General features: G+C 36.8%; 1 long non-coding RNA gene across 1 annotated transcript in view; it reads left to right on the top strand.

Annotated features, from left to right (window-relative positions):
- Nucleotides 1-16,452, top strand: part of LOC123834525 (uncharacterized) — a 130,474-nt gene that overhangs the window by 102,444 nt on the left and 11,578 nt on the right. The window contains exon 2 of the long non-coding RNA XR_010406624.1: nt 15,501-15,568. This is a non-coding gene — a long non-coding RNA (uncharacterized LOC123834525). The remainder of the gene's footprint in view (nt 1-15,500; nt 15,569-16,452) is intronic.

Genomic DNA, 16,452 nt, shown 5'->3' with positions numbered 1-16,452 from the left:
AAAAGTTCCCTTAAAATAGGATTGCCAGCCCTCTTCCCCATCCTCCAACAGAATAATGTACTTCTTTTCCTGGGAAGTGTTCTTCTGTGTTCAGTAGCTATCCATCCATGTTTCATCATGACTAGATTCAGACCAGAGATTTTGGGGCCTTTTCCATGGCTTTGATTGTCTTTCAGTTTTCCCTTGAGGAGAGTCAGGGGCCTCCTCTGCAAGAGATTTAACTGTAGATAAATCAATTGCTTTCCAGTCATGCTCCTAGAGCCTCCATATATATCCATAAGATATTGGAGGATATTATGCAATTAACTGAGAAGTTCTGAAGGAGCTCATATTCACTCATTTTTAATATTTGCTCATATGGATCAATTTATATGAATGAGACCAATTTTTTGATGGGGTCTTTGGTTTGGGGATCAAGGTGATGCTGGCCTCATAAAATGAGTCTGCAAGTTTTCCTTCCATTTCTATTTTTTGGAATAGTTTCAGAAGAATAGGTATTAATTCTTCTTTAAATGTTTGGTGGAATTCTCCTGGGAAGCCATCTGGCCCTGGGCTCTTGTTTGTTGGCAGATTTTTGATTATTGCTTCAATTTCCTTAGTGGTTATAGGTCTGTTCAGGTTTCCTTTCTTCTTGGTTCAGTTTTGGTAGATTATAAGTCTCTAGGAATGCATCCATTTCTTTCAGATTGTCTAATTTGCTGGCATATAGTTGCTAATAATATGTTCTTAAAATTGTTTGTATTTCTTTGGTGTTGGTTGTGATCTCTCTTCAATCATTTATGATTTTATTTATTTGGGTCCTTTCTCTTTTCTTTTTGATAAGTCTGGCCAGGGGTTTATCAATCTTATTAATTCTTTCAAAGAACCAGCTCCTAGTTTCATTGATCTGTTCTACTGTTCTTTGGTTTATATTTCATTGATTTCTGCTCTGATCTTTATTATTTCTCTTCTCCTGCTGGGTTTAGGCTTTATTCGCTGTTCTTTCTCCAGCTCCTTTAAGTGTAGGGTTAAGTTGTGTATTTGAGACCTTTCTTGTTTCTTGAGAAAGGCTGTATTGCTATATACTTTCCTCTTAGGACTGCCTTTGCTACATCCCGAAAGATTTTGAACAGTTGTGTTTTCATTTTCATTTGTTTCCATGAATTTTTTTAATTCTTCTTTAATTTCCTGGTTGACCCATTCATACTTTAGTAGGATGCTCTTTAGCCTCCATGTATTTGAGTTCTTTCCAACTTTCCTCTTGTGACTGAGTTCTAGTTTCAAAGCATTTTGGTCCAAAAATATGCAGGGAATGATCCCAATCTTTTGGTACTGGTTGAGACCTGATTTGTGACCTAAGATGTGATCTATTCTGGAGAATGTTCCATGGGCACTAGAGAAGAATGTGTATTCTGTTGTTTTGGGATGGAATGTTCTGAATATATCTGTGAAGTTCATCTGGTCCAGTGTGTCACTTAAAGCCTTTATTTCCTTGTTGATCTTTTGCTTAGATGATCTGTCCATTTCAGTGAGGGAGGTGTTAAAGTCCCCTCCTATTATTGTATTAATGTCGATGTGTTTCTTTGATTTTGTTATTAATTGGTTTATATAATTGGCTACTCCTATGTTAGGGGCATAGATATTTAAAATTGTTAGATCTTCTTGTTGGATAGACCCTTTAAGTATGATATATTGTCCTTCCTCATCTCTTATTATAGTCTTTGGTTGAAAATCTAATTTGTCAGATATAAGGATTGCCACCCCAGCTTTCTTTTGGTGTCCATTAGCATGGAAAATGGTTTTCCACCCCCTCACTTTAAATCTGGAGGTGTCTTTGGGTCTGAGTGAGTGAATGAGACCTACTTTGAAAATATGCTGCTTTTGAGGGCTGTGCCAAAGGTATTCTATAGGAGTCTTAGACTGACTCTCTTGAGGCTGTGTTTTAGAAAATGGAAAAGGATAATACTAAATGAAACAGAAAATGGAAGAAAAACAATCTTTTGAATAATATACTCACCATCTAATAAATTAGGCTGCAAAATACAAAGTAGTAAACAATCCTTATAGGCGCACATCAGGTTAGACACCCAATTCTTAAAGTGATTCCTGGCAGGAAAAGTGGGGTCCACAGTGTAACTCCTTGCTGATGTACAGCATTGTAGGTCCCTGAGTGCATGGAGGGCTTTGAAACAGACAGTAGCATTGCCTACAGCTTCAGAAGAGCATTTCCTTTGAAGAACTGCAGTTTGCCCCAAGGTATTTAACACCCCTTTCAAGCTCAATACCGGAGGTTTATTGTTTGCATTTAAAATCTCGTTTAAACCACTGGAGCTATGGTTGCTAGGAAACCGGTATTATTTGGAAGCTGCTTTACCTTCTCCCTTGCAGTCACACCCTTAATTAGGAAGAGCTATCAGATTGCAGTTTTAAGTCACATATTTCCCACTTTGAAAGGTCATTGAGACTAAAGACCACTCTTGCAGCATTTTCCACTTCTCTGTATTACATTTGTGTAGTACGTTCCTTTGTGGTCTTGATGAAATTGTCTTCATTAAAGAGACTTCCTCCTCTGCCATCGCACTTAGCATTTCCTAAATCCTCCCAAAGTAGTTTTCCATTGTGAACAAAGCAGTTCCCCCTCTTCCCCTGAACATCCCCATCCCACTCAGGGGAAATTGTCCATTTATGAGAACGACTAAAAGGTTAACATTTACTTTAGCACTTTGCATACCAGAGACCTTTAAATGAGAGCTAATGAGTTAAATAAATCACAGTGGTATCCTTTTTGCTGCTCTTTTCACATTGACAAAATTTTGAGTCCACTGGACACATATTTCCAGTCTGAGGGCTTAGGACAGTTTTTTTGTTGCCTTTTCTTCTTTTTAACCTCGCCTCTAAAATAATGTTATTTTCTCAAGTTGTTGGGCTGTGACGCTACCAATTTCCTGAAATGGTGGGAACATGATCTTCCAATTCAATATTCTTAAAAGGTTGGGCAGAGCTTAATAGCCTGAGAAAATAATATCAGCAAATTACGCATGCTGTCATCTATACCAGTCCCGCAGATTGCAGAATCTCAGATTAGCATTTACCCGAGGCATAGAAGAAAGAGATTATAGAGATATTTAATGTATTTCACATCTCATTATTAACTTGCTGAATTTTCAATGAAAGATATGTGGAATGTGTTCCAAGACCTCACCTGTACATGGTATGTGATGAGAACGCTGGGCAGTTTGCTAGTGTTTTAGCGGATCAGAGAATAGTTTTATCCAACAAGTATTTGTTGGCACCTAACAGGAGCTTTGCTAGTGGATAAGGGTAAAATGAAAAAGCAATTATTCTCCCTTGGTAAAAGGAACTCTTTCTCCCGTTAAAGGGAATAAAATAAAATAAAATAAAAGACACTTATACAAGAAGCATATGAAAACCTAGGAATATATTTATTGAGGGCAAGGACTAATTATTTGCACCCCAACCTAAATAGGAGGCTGTGCAAATATCTTGCTTATTCTGGACTGCCGTATATTGTATAATCACAACCTAATATAATTATTTGGGCATGTAAAAAACTGAAAACTATCTTAACAAGCATTTATCTCCCTCAAATATTCACGTTAAGAGCTTATATGACTCTTCCTATGAAATCAACATCACTCAAAATACCTTTGAACACTTTTTTGTAAATTGCCTTCAAAGTCTGTCACGCACTTTTTGAATATCCTTTATCATGGCATATTTGCTGACTTTGAAGTTGGATTTGGGTGTTGGGAACCATTAAATGCCATTTAAAGACAAGTCTGGTGTACATATGGGTGATCCTTCAGTATGGTTTCATTATAAAATTAATATGTGACTCTAAAGTAATGATACTAAAGGTTTTCTATGTCCTAAAAAACAATCCCTCCAACAAAAAAAGACTAATAAAAATATTTTGCCAATTGACAACATGGTTTAAATAAGTACATGTCCTCTAAGAAATCAGCATTTTTATGCATGTATCAACTGTGCTTTTGATGACCAACTATATTTCATCTCCTTATAGACTCACTAATTTAAAAATGGTAGTATTTTGGGTGCCTGGGTGGCTCAGTTGGTTAAGTGACTGCCTTCGGCTCAGGTCATGATCCTGGAGTCCCGGGATCGAGTCCCGCATCGGGCTCCCTGCTCAGTGGGGAGTCTGCTTCTCCCTCTGACCCTCCCCCTTGTCATGCTCTCTCTATCTCATTCTCTCTCTCAAGTAAATAAATAAAATCTTTTAAAAAAAATGGTAGTATTTTTCACTTTGTTCTGGCTATTAGGAAGCTCACAGTCAAACTAATGACTCGTGTTTAAAGATATTAAATATGCATTTTGGGGTAACATTTGCCCCAATCTTATCTTCCATTTTCTTTATTTTTCCCCTTTGTTAATTCTTGTTATCTGTTTCTATGGTAGTAAGTATGATATGTAAGTTTCAGAAATTATTTCAAATCTCTGAAAAAAAGTTGAGTATAAGTATCTATAGTCTTCCTCACTTCAATGATTATTCTTTTTTTAAAAGATTTTATTTATTTATTTGACAGAGAGAGACACAGTGAGAGAGGGAATACAAGCAGGGGGAGTGGGAGAGGGAGAAGCAGGCTTTCCACTGAGCAGGGAGCCTGACTCAGGGCTCGATCCCAGGACCCTGGGATCATGACCTGAGCTGAAGGCAGACACTTAACGACTGAGCCACCCAGGCGTCCCTCAATGCTTATTCTTTAGAGCTACATTTCATAATCATTTATAGATAGTTATACATGTTTATTTTAAGCAAATAATGTAGGAAAGTGAGCATAATTAGAGAATGTACAGGGAAAGATCAGTGGAAAGGTAAAAGAGGTTATGCATTCCATCAAGTCTACCTTAATAGTAAATGACTAATGCCTTTGGGTTTTATAACAAATTTGCTAAAAATATAGCATAATATTAAATAATGACAACATATTGGTTTGCTAAATTCTAGAGATTAATAGTGAACAAGCTACATATATTTCCTAATTTCCAGAACATGAGTGTGTCTTGCAAGTCATATGTGCTATTTCATATACTTCATGAGTTAGATGTGATTTAAAAGATCTTTTTTCAAAATAAGAAAAAAATTTATATATACACACATGCATACATTTTTTTGTTTGTTTTTGTTTTTCTTTTTAGAGAGGAAAAGAGAAAGAGGAGAAGGGTGGAGCAGAGGGAGAGAATCTTTTTATTTTTTTTTTAAAGATTTTATTTATTTATTTGATGGAGAGAGAATGAGAGAGAGAGCACATGAGAGGGGGAAGGGTCAGAGGGAGAAGCAGGCTCCCCACCTAGCAGGGAGCCCGATGCGGGACTCGATCCCGGGACTCCAGGATCATGACCTCAGCTGAAGGCAGTCGCTTAACCAACGGAGCTACCCAGGCGCCCCAGAGGGAGAGAATCTTAAGCAGGCTCCATGTCCAGCGCAGAGCCCGATGTGGAGCCTGATGTGGGGCTCCACCTCACAACCCTGAGATCATGACCTGAGCTGAAATCAAGAGTCAAATGCTTAACAGAGCCACTCAGACACCCCTGCATACACATTTAATCAAGAGTGCAAACCATCAACCGATTTGGCAAAAGAAATGGGGCTTAGTCTCCTTGAACTTCTATGAATTATTGGAGTTTACACCTAAATTAGTGAAGTGCCTTGTTGTCTGTGGAAATATATGATGATAGTAAAGTATTTGCAGATGTCTTCGAGATTCAGAAAATAAGTTGCTTTGAGATTTAGAAAATAGCTCCAAATTCAAACCAATATTTAAGATCCATCTCCATCCCACTTACAAAGATAATGTTAGATGTCGGTGGCATTAAACATTTGAATCCTCACAACATGTTAAGTTTGCGCAAAACATCTTCGTCAATTGACACAGCTACCCTAGGATCTTGGGCATTAAAGCTCATTACACATGATGGCATGAAGATAAATTCTCCTTTACTTTCTCTATTCCCTATGGTGGTTAAGAGCATGGACCTTGGAGTCAGATAGATCTGAGTTCATTATTTAACAAGTTATATAATTTCTTTGTTCAATTTCTTTACCATAAGACAGAGTACAATAAAATACTCATGAAGTATATGAAATAGCACATATGACATAGATTGTTTTGAAAATTATACATATGTAAATTTCTTATCTCACTAAGTTATTAATAAATATTAACTAATAGCAATAGTAGTTTTAGTAGTAGTAGTAATAAAACTAGTAGTGATTATAATAATTATTCAAGAAACAATTGAGGATCACATATTACATATTAAAATACAAATATTAAACAATATTTCTTATATGCAAATGCTATTAATCTTGTGGTTCTATAAAACATATTTAATAGTTCGCCTTATAGGTTAAGAGTGTGAGGCACATGTGTACAGGGAAATGAAATGGAAAGAGAGCAGAAATAAGGTTTTAGTACTTTTGATGATGTTAACTCCATTCCACTTCCGAGCTAGTAAAAATTGCTCAAGATCACCCCAAACATCTCCTCCTGACAATATCTCCATATCTCTTCCCTGATCTCCTTCCTAGCTAAGATAAGTTTGGGTATGGAAAAAGGGGTTTGGGGAAAACAGAAGTGGGTAGTGTGGAAGTGGAAAGCTCATCTATACAGCTTTTACACCTCTTTCTGGGCAAATAGGAAGAGTAAACAAACCTGCCTGTCCTTCCATTTAATCTGGCTCATGTGGCCAATTTCTGCTAAGGGCTGTTAGCAGAAGTGGTCTGGGTCACTTGCAGGCCATGGCATTGAATTGCCAGGGTGAGACCTCTAACACTTTCTTCCTTGTTTTGTGATCAAGGAGGCTAAGTATTCCAGATGGTGCAGCTGTAGGATGGTTGACACCCTTACTTCAAGTAGACTTGTTATTTTAGAGATTTTCCTGTGAAGAAGAAATTAGCCTTTGTTCTGTTAAGCCATAACACCTAGCATATCCTGATTAAATATAGGTGGGTAGAAATTATTTCAATTTTCTCTCTCTCTTTCTCTTATTATTATTCTTAGTGTTTCCTGTGGGGAGAAAAAAAGGAAGTTTAAAGAAAATATCTAATTGTTATAAAAGGAGCTCAGTTTTCTACTTTACAAAGATAAAGGGAGATAATCAGGAAAAAATAAACTTTATGACAACATAGGCTGGTTTACCTTATGTTCTTCTCCCTCCGTGTAAATTATGGTTCTCCATAAGGCGTACTTTTATATTAGTAAATATAGGCCTACAGTCTTTTATCTGCTATAAACAATCCAGAGTTCTATTAGAAAATGTCCTTTTGATATGGGTTTTTTTCAACCAGCAGGAGAAATCCTGAAGAACTTAATAAAATAAGGAGGTCTCCCGCATGCTACAAAGTGGGAAGTAGGCAAGTAAAAGAAGAGGAGGATAGGGTTACAGCCCTTCCCCAAGTTTGAAAGGAGAGGTGACCTGGCTCATAGTTCAAAAATCTTTTGTGTGCTGTACAACCTTTCTGTTCAAGCTTCTTGTCTCTTTTTGTTCTGTACCTAGGAAGTCTGAAAAGATTAAATCCCTAAGGAAATCTGAAAAAAAATCCACTGTAGTGTATTTAGAAAAACCCTAGCCTATCCAAAGCCTACTTCGTGATAAAAATTTGTGAAATTATTGGAAATTTGAAAAGAACAGGATAAGGAGAAGAATTTAGGAGACAGGAAACCCAGAATCAGTGATATGTGACCAGCACGTGACATTGCATTTGGACCATTTCACCAGAATGGCAGTTTGGTCAGTATGCATAGATTCAACCAATGTCAAGCAAACATTTTTTTTTTTTTTCCCATGAGCTACCACTTTACTGCAACTAGAATAAGGCAAGAAACTGGGCCCTTAACCCACTGATTCAGCAAAAAAGTAAGCAGGATGTGCATAATTCTCAAGAGTTACATACTGGAGATTTACATTCATGTTATATCTTTAGGAAGAGTGTGGACATTTTTTTTTTAAATGTGGGCTAATCTGAAAAACTTCCACCACACGACTTTATGTGTATAGACCAATCCAATGAAGAATATGTCCTCTGGACTGATGCCTAAAGGCCTAGGAACTCACAATAGTCTTGGACACAAGCCCCAACCTTCTTAAACTTCCCAGACCCTTCCATGACTCTGGACCCCCTGACAATATCTGCATTCTATTTCATTTCTGGATCATATCAGGGAGAGGGGTCATCTCATAGAAAAAAAAAAAAAATCAGTTAAACCCTTCTATCTCTAAATGTGGCAGAGAATCCTGCCTAATTGGCAAAATGTGGTAAAAGACAGGTATGCATGACAAAGAGCTCTTTGCAGGAATAAGGTAACAGATCTCTGTGTGTGTGTGTCTGTGTGCATGTGTGCACGTGTGTATGCTCTGTAATCCTGAGTTGTGATTTATCGGAGATTGTTCATGTTCCTAAGAACAAAGTGCAGGAATGAAGAATGCCTAAATTAAGATATACAAAACCAGAACACAATGAAAATAATTACCTTTAATGATGGAAAAAATGTTTAATGTCCATATCATTTTTCACACAGCTGGGGCAATTGGTATTCTGAGGGGGAAAATGCTGAAGGTATAGATATGCAAGGGAACAAATAAAATCGTACTGGTGTGGCACGGGGATGGGGTGCAGAGGTAGGAATCATCAGGATTGTTGCTATTTACTCTGACCATCCTTCATATTATCTCCATGTATTGCTTTCAGAAGTTCTTTGTCCCTTCTTTTGCTACAGCGAGTTCAGAAAGACCTAGACAGGAAAAAGCCTTGGAGATTCTTAAGAGAGAAGCTTTCACAAAAGTGGCCTTTGGGGTTGAACCCAGTAATCCTGCCACACATTACATCTTTCTGTCAAGAATACCTTTCCTTTATTCACGGGATTGTGGAGTAAGCTTGGCTGGCAATCTGGGGCAGATGTGAGCAGATTCTAAGGGAGGACAGTGGCTCATCCTCCATTATTCCTATTTGTATGAGGAGAGAAATGTTTAAGAGTCACTTTTTCTTTACCCCCTTCCCTCACCCGTGAAAAAACTTTGATAATGTGGAACCCTGCCCGATTCTTCTAGCGCTGTGGCTGTCCTTACTTTCCCAACCCCATTTTTTTCCAGCCCCTGTTAATATACCCTTTTTTAAAATCAAGGCTTCCTGATCTTACAGGAAACTTCTATGTAATTCTTAGTATGGGATGGTGGCAGCTTGCTCTCACTACTTGTTGGGATAACTTGCCACCATCTTCCCAATCTTAGTGCCAGGAGTCATAGATGGGAAGCAAATCCCCTCACCATTTCATGAGGTATCTTGACACATCTGTTTTAAACTGTAGGTTGGACTCAACTTAATGGTTACTGGAGCCTAGAGTCCTAGTGCCTAGTAAAGTGAATTGACTTAAGTCTAGAGACTCCAGTTGCTCTTTATTTCTTCTGATCAAGCCAGCTGACCTCAACCCAGGCTATAGATACTTCCCAGTGCTTGATTTTCTCCCAAAATGGCCATATATTGGGAGAATGGGTAAAATAAAGGAGATTAATAGCACACTTATTTTGATGAGCACTAAGAAATGTGTAGAACTGTTGAATAATTATAGTGTACACTTGAAACTAAGGTGTTTGTTAATTATACTTCCATAATTTTAAAAAATGGCCACAGACCTGATAGGCAGCAAGTTAGACAATAAAAGTGTTTTAGCAGTGTCAAATCTTACCACAATCCTTAAAAGTTCTTGTGTGTCTACTTTTCTTTTTCTTTCTTTTTTTTTTAATCCTAGAGTGTTACCGCTAGTTTCTTATCTACAAAATAATCTCAGAACACTTATTACATGCTAAAAACATATATATGAAATAAATTATTGATGAATTTCAAGTTGGTGCTCCTGTGTTCCTAGTAAATAATGGGTATCTGTGGACCATAGTTTAGGGGTGCAGCTCAAGGTTGAGGAACAGACATACAAAAACTCAATCCATGATCTTGCCATTAGGACTACAAGATCCCAGCTAACAAGATAGTATCTTGACAAAAAACTTCTACTTTTTGCTGGTACTGCTGTCAAATGCACCTGAAGTATTCTCATCCCTGAGATCCTATGAGATTCCATCAACAAAACCTCCTAAGGTTCCCAAACCCTAGTTTGAGTAAAACCCCTGCCATGAAGTCATATGTTCACAGAAACTGGTATAATCACAGGAGGTCAAAGTGTTCCATTTCGCAGCTGAATTCCAAAATGAGCTGGATAATTTTATGACCAGCAATAAAACGAGTAGTTATGAGAGCTAAAATAAAAAAGCTAATCAGATCTCATGTTTCAGGACATAAACTTGTCACCATGAACATTAACAAAATTTTTCCCCCCTTAAGTGGCAACGCAATATGTTATAGAGGATTTTCACTTTTTAGGCATCTATGCCATATGTTTGCTCCTGGGAAAATTCAATTCAGCATGCATTTATTAGGTACCTACTATGAACAAAGCACCATCCTAGGCAAGATTTCCATAGGTTGCAAAATTGCAAAATAGAATTAGGCATAATCTAGTTGCAGAGGGAGATGTGTGCAACCAGAACCTACTTTGGCAACTCCAGGGCATCAAGAGCCATAGGATTCCCAGGAGTTCATGTTGCAAAAGTCACCTAGTATTCTTGGGGCAACTGTAAAGGGGATATTATGACCAGGAGTTAGTTCTTTTCAAACATTAAAATCCTTACCCAAGTCTGAGATGAAGGGTGTCTGCCCAACCCTAGAAAGGGTTCCCTGTGACAACTCTCAGTGTCAGGGACTATCTAAGGGACAAGATTGGAGAGTGGAAGAATGTTAGAAAAAAACAAATTTGCTTTAGCCTGGTATGATTTTCTTATCTAAGGAGTTTTATATTTAAAAAAAATCTCTCTTCAGAAGATTTTTAATATCCAGAATTTCTTAAAGGCAAGTCTATCTCTTTGAAAGCTCTGTCATATTTGGAAGAGAGTTTTCTTTCTCCTATGGCAGAAAGGGCCATTATTCTAAATGGGAGTCTATCCACAATGCTGGAGAGTGGAAAGGAAAAGTGATGCCAGGAAGCTTAGGGCACTAGGCAGGAGAGGAGAAATAAAGCATATGCAAGGTCAAAATCTAGATGCTAACGGGAACCCTGCTAGTGAGGAATCCCATTGCAAATGTCTGGTATCTACTTACCTCTGCTACTTGCAGGAAGACAGGAAATTGTGGGAAATTCTATTTTCAAAGTGGCAGTAAAGCAGTTAACAGGGAAGAAGTTTTCTAGACTTGAATGGGAAGTAGGAATTCTAAATGGCTGGGGCAGGGCCTTTCACAAGGCTAGAATAGCCTAAGCTTCAGGTATAAACAAAGAACTATCATATGAAACAGAATAAAATAGGCACAGTATGATCAAGAGGCAAAGAATGGGCAGTGGAATTTCAGAAAAGTAAGCAACTAATTATGAATGAAGGGGCTACGGAAAGCATGTAGAAAAGATGATATTTTAATAGATGTTTAAAAATAAGTAGGGTTTCAAGTGATGGAAGAGGCATTATGGTGTGAGGCATTCCAGTATAAGGAGATAGTGCAAACAACAAAAGAAAATAGATTAACTCTTCCTATTTTTCAGCAAAGGACTAATACTACGGTGAAATTGTACTATCGTACTCTTTGTTGGAGAAGATGAGACTGGAAACTTAATCTCAGGTGTGTAATTTCTTCAGGAGATAACAGGGAATCTATAAACAGAGGATGCCCATGGGCTGGAGTATTGTTAAGGACATAAATCTGTAAGCCAGCATTGTGAAGGTTGACCCTGAACATCAAGAGACAAGAAACAGATTATTCCTCTTGTCTGGGAAATTATTCCCTCTTTCTTTGCTTAATTAGAGAAGGGGCTTACCACTAGGTTCTGGTTTAGACATTCACTTATTCCAGGAAAGCCTTCATGACCTTCAAGTCTGGATTACGATTAAACTGTAAATGTTGATTTATTTGTCAGTATCTGCCTCAACCTATTAACTCCATTGCAACAGATACCTTGTCTACCTTATTCTTCATTTACCATTTTCTTTCTTGTGCCTGGCCCCTCGTAGATACTTAATTCACATTTATTGGATAAGTAAATGAAAAAAAAATGTGTGACTATGAATAAATCAGTTGGAAGACAAGGGCATCAAAATAGTGACAGTAGGAATGAAAATCATGGGAAACATATGGAAAATATAATCCAAACAATTGGAGACATGTGAGATGTGAAAAGGGAACTATGGATTGAAAGTGTCTCCAGTATACAGCCCGGGTGTCTGGTAGGAGGGTGATGCTGTCCTACAATGATGCAGTCAGAGTTCTAGTTCCTTTCTCATAGAATCTCTTCCTTGTAGAGAACTTTCACTTGAGGTGTTTGGAGATCTCTTATTAACTTTAGAAATGTGTTCAAGGTTGATTCCTGGGATGGGAAGATGTAAGATCTTGGTGCCAACTAAATAGGGTCTGATACTCCTCTTGGGAGTAATTCCTTATCATGCCATGATTCTGATGGAAAGAGAAGCCAGAAGTTGGGATATTTAGTTGGTGCTTTAGGCATCTGCCACCCAAAAAAATTATCACTGTAACCTTTCTCCATATTCAAACAATATATCTGAGAAAGTTGAAAATTTTTATTGGATAACTTCCTAGAATAAAATGGTTCAAGCCTATGAAAGTCTGTAACGTTGGCACTGTAGTGAGAGAATAATCCACAGAGATTCTCATTGTATAACACACAAGAGTGGCTATGTTGTACCCAGTTCCATGGAGTTAGATAGGGTGCCTAGGCTGGAAGTGAAATCTTCCATATAAAGGTAACTGTTTTGAAGCAGGTGATTTAAATGTATTATTATATAATGTAATATGTTTCAATACATATATTGTAATCAAAATTCATTGTTTTAAGAAAGAAGAAAAATAAAATTCAAAGTCTTCTTTGAAAAAGAAAGTTAATTTTCATTGAAAAAACATATGCTTAATTTGGTAGCCAAATATCAGAATGAAAAACACAAAATTCTCAAAGCTGTGATTCAAAACCTGAAATAATTAAATTCTTAATTTAGAATGGAATTATTATAACTGGTCATATTTTTCTGCACATTAATCTAAAAGAATTTTGTATTTGGATTATTTAGCCATTGAATATGCACCTGCTTCTCAGATTGGCAAGGCAACAATTTACTGTGAAGAATCAGTTGTTTTGAATGGCTAATTGGTTACAGGTGCAATGAATTAGCCATCTGCCTTAGAGACTGACTCAACTAAGGGAAGGAAAATCCTTTTCTGTCACTTTGGGAGCATATCAGAGAACTGTGATTCTAACTTGGAATTTGTGGATCCTATGTGGGATAAGGTGAGTGGGAGGAAAAGAAAGCAAGTTTAGTGGTTAAGCAGAAGAATATTATAGAGTCATATGTGAGACTAGTTTGTTAACTTTTTAATCAGTAATCAAATTCTCTTTTGAAATAAACCTCCAATCATCTCAAAATATAAAATACTTGAAACATATCCAGAAGAGAGAATGGTAACCCCATAGGTAGATTTACACCAGTGCATTTGATGTGATTATGGCTTTGGTTTTTATTTTCTAGCTGTTCTCCCTTGGTTCAAATCTAACTTTTGAAATATTCTGAAAGTTTATGATATTAATCTATTGGTGTGTTGCAATACTTAAAATCTCTTACTTAATTAGGTGACTTTCTGATTGCTCAGCTAAGGTGAGATGTACCATTTCTAAATGGGCAACAAAAACCACAAAAGATAGTCACAATCTTCTGACTCCAAGAAGACAAAATGTAGCTCTTGAGAACTAGAAAATGGCATCTGCACTGGGCAACTAGATGGGAAATACTATTAGGTAATTTGGTCTGACTGTACCTCTTTGCCTTCAGGAAGATACTTTATTTTTCTTCCCCATACCTAACTGAAATCATATTTTATATGTTGTTTAGTTTACTATGTCTAACTTTTAATAACCTTAAATAATTAAGAGTTTCATTTGCCTTAACATGTTTCCTTAATTAGCTGTTCAAGATTCAGAGAGTCCTGTAGTCTGTTCCATTTAGGGATTTTTCTTTTTTTCTTTTTTTTTTTAATTCTTTTTTTTTATTATGTTATGTTAATCACCATACATTACATCATTAGTTTTTGATGTAGTGTTCCATGATTCATTGTTTGCATACAACACCCAGTGCTCCATGCACAACGTGCCCTCTTTAATACCCATCACCAGGCTAACCCATCCTCCCACCCCCCTCCCCTCTAGAACCCTCAGTTTGTTTCTCAGAGTCCATAGTCTCTCATGGTTCATCTCCCCCTCCAATTCCCCCCCTTCATTTTTCCCTTCCTACTATCTCCTTCTTTTTTTTTTTTTAAACATATAATGTATTATTTGTTTCAGAGGTACAGGTTTGTGATTCAACAGTCTTACATGATTTTTCTAAAAGGCCCTCTTTTGCCCACCCACATTTATCTTGGGGAATTGATAAAATGGAAATTAGCTTTTCCTCATAAGATAATGTGGAACCTTTCTGGGTGCATGCACCCAGAAACACAACTTCCCTTCCAGTTGATCTTGTAATATCGCCTAATGTTTGATTGACTTGGTTAAACAAATTAATAGTTTTGCCATCTTTAATTATTTGCAGCAAAACACAATTATTTGTGCTTATGTGTTTGCCCTTATAAAGCAATATGACCTTTTGCCATCACTGAGAAGAGCAATCAAAGTAGCCAAGCAGGAAGGACTCTACTACATCATTTTAGGTATTCAGAATATGTGAGAATGAATGGGAATTTTAGACATGAATTATTGTGTTCCTAAAGTGTCTCATTTCTTTTATAAAATATTTCATAATAAAAACTGAATACTTGGGGAGAACATTATTTTCAAGATTCCAGTTAAGGATTAGGATTAGGTTGTTTTAAAAAATATTTCCCATCAAATAAGTTGGAAGTTGAGTAAATGAGGTACAATATTATTCCAGTTTTCTTTACCTTGTCAAAATGTCATAAAATGAGAATTTTTTCAATAGAATGCATACAAATGCTCATGTTGATTTTCTCTGCTAACAAGGTGATATACCTTGTGATCTATCTCCACTCTCTTCCCTTCCTTCATTCCTTTTTAGGGCTGTCCCTCTCCTTTGTAAATAGGTGCCAAGGAAAATCCTTGTGTCACTGAAGATATGTTTACAGAGGTTACTAATGATTAGAATTGAGAATTACATATCTTATCTAAAATACCTGTGCAATCATCAGAGCTGGAGTTCACTTTAGAAATCCTCTTCCAAACTACTAATTGTTCAAACATTTTATAGCCACAGGACTCTTTCAAATGCAAATGTAAGATGCAGTAGAAAAATGCAGTACTCTTCCAGTTGATGCAAGGATGAAGTGGTCAGCTCCATTTTTTGTTACTTTCTTTGTTGTGTCTGCAATCCTTAATGTGAGTAAGAGTCCTTTTTGAACCATGTTTTTTTTTTCTTTTTTTTCCTGCCAGGAAACTAAGGCATAGAGAAATCATATGGCTTATCTAATGGCAACGAGTTAAGAAAACCAGAAGGAAAAGTAAGTTCTCTTGAATTCTAATCTAGTTTTTCTTTACTGTTAAAATATGAATTTTAATATTTGAATTATCCGTATAGTTTCTTTTTATTGGTTAAAATGCCCTGGATCACTTATGCCTTCATTTGACTTAACCCATGTATATGAAGATACTATGCCAACCCTTTCGTAGACCCCCTTTCTCTGAGCTCATGATAACCTTAAATCCCGGTACCTAGGACTTTCAATCTCTTAGACAGTTGATTATGCCAAATGCTTAGCACGGGGCCAATAGATGGCTCTGGGCTATTGATGATTTCATTAAGTCTTCCCCAATCTATTTATTTACACAATTTCAATTGGAAAAAATGCACTGAAATGAAACATCTCATTTCCAGTACTGGCCTGAAGTGAAAAGAGACAATGATACATACCCCCAATTTAGACTAGATGAAACTAGCTACATTTCAAATAGAGAATTCACATTGTGAGTTTGAAACCAAGTTAACCTGAAAGGAGACATTTTCTCCCTGTATATCTGTGCACAGCTTCAATTGATGGCACTATGAACTGTGTATCTGAACCAAAGGACCAAATTTTTCTAAAGAAACATTAAAACTGGCAAATTAACTCAAAGATGGCCTTAGAGTTTCCTCCTCTGTTGTCCTGTAGTGGTGGTCTGTGTGGCATTCCCTGGTGGCAAACATATGAAAAATTGTTTTATTGAATTATCTTGATTGCCATATTGATCATTTTTTTGTGCTTTTGTTCTTAAGCACAGTAGGAAAAAAAGCAGTTAAGCAAGCTTTCAATTTGACCAAAATGAAAAAGAAAGAAAGAAAAAAAAAAAAGATTTTAGGATAGAGAAGCAACCGGTTCCAGTTAAAAATCAGTTAAGGAAATTTTTC

The sequence above is a fragment of the Mirounga angustirostris genome, unplaced genomic scaffold, assembly GCF_029215605.1.
Source record: "Mirounga angustirostris isolate CCGP_5_RB_7025 unplaced genomic scaffold, mMirAng1.0.hap1 SCAF_1, whole genome shotgun sequence".
NCBI classification, from domain to species: Eukaryota; Metazoa; Chordata; class Mammalia; order Carnivora; family Phocidae; genus Mirounga; species Mirounga angustirostris.
This window is presented reverse-complemented; position numbering and strand designations above follow the sequence as displayed.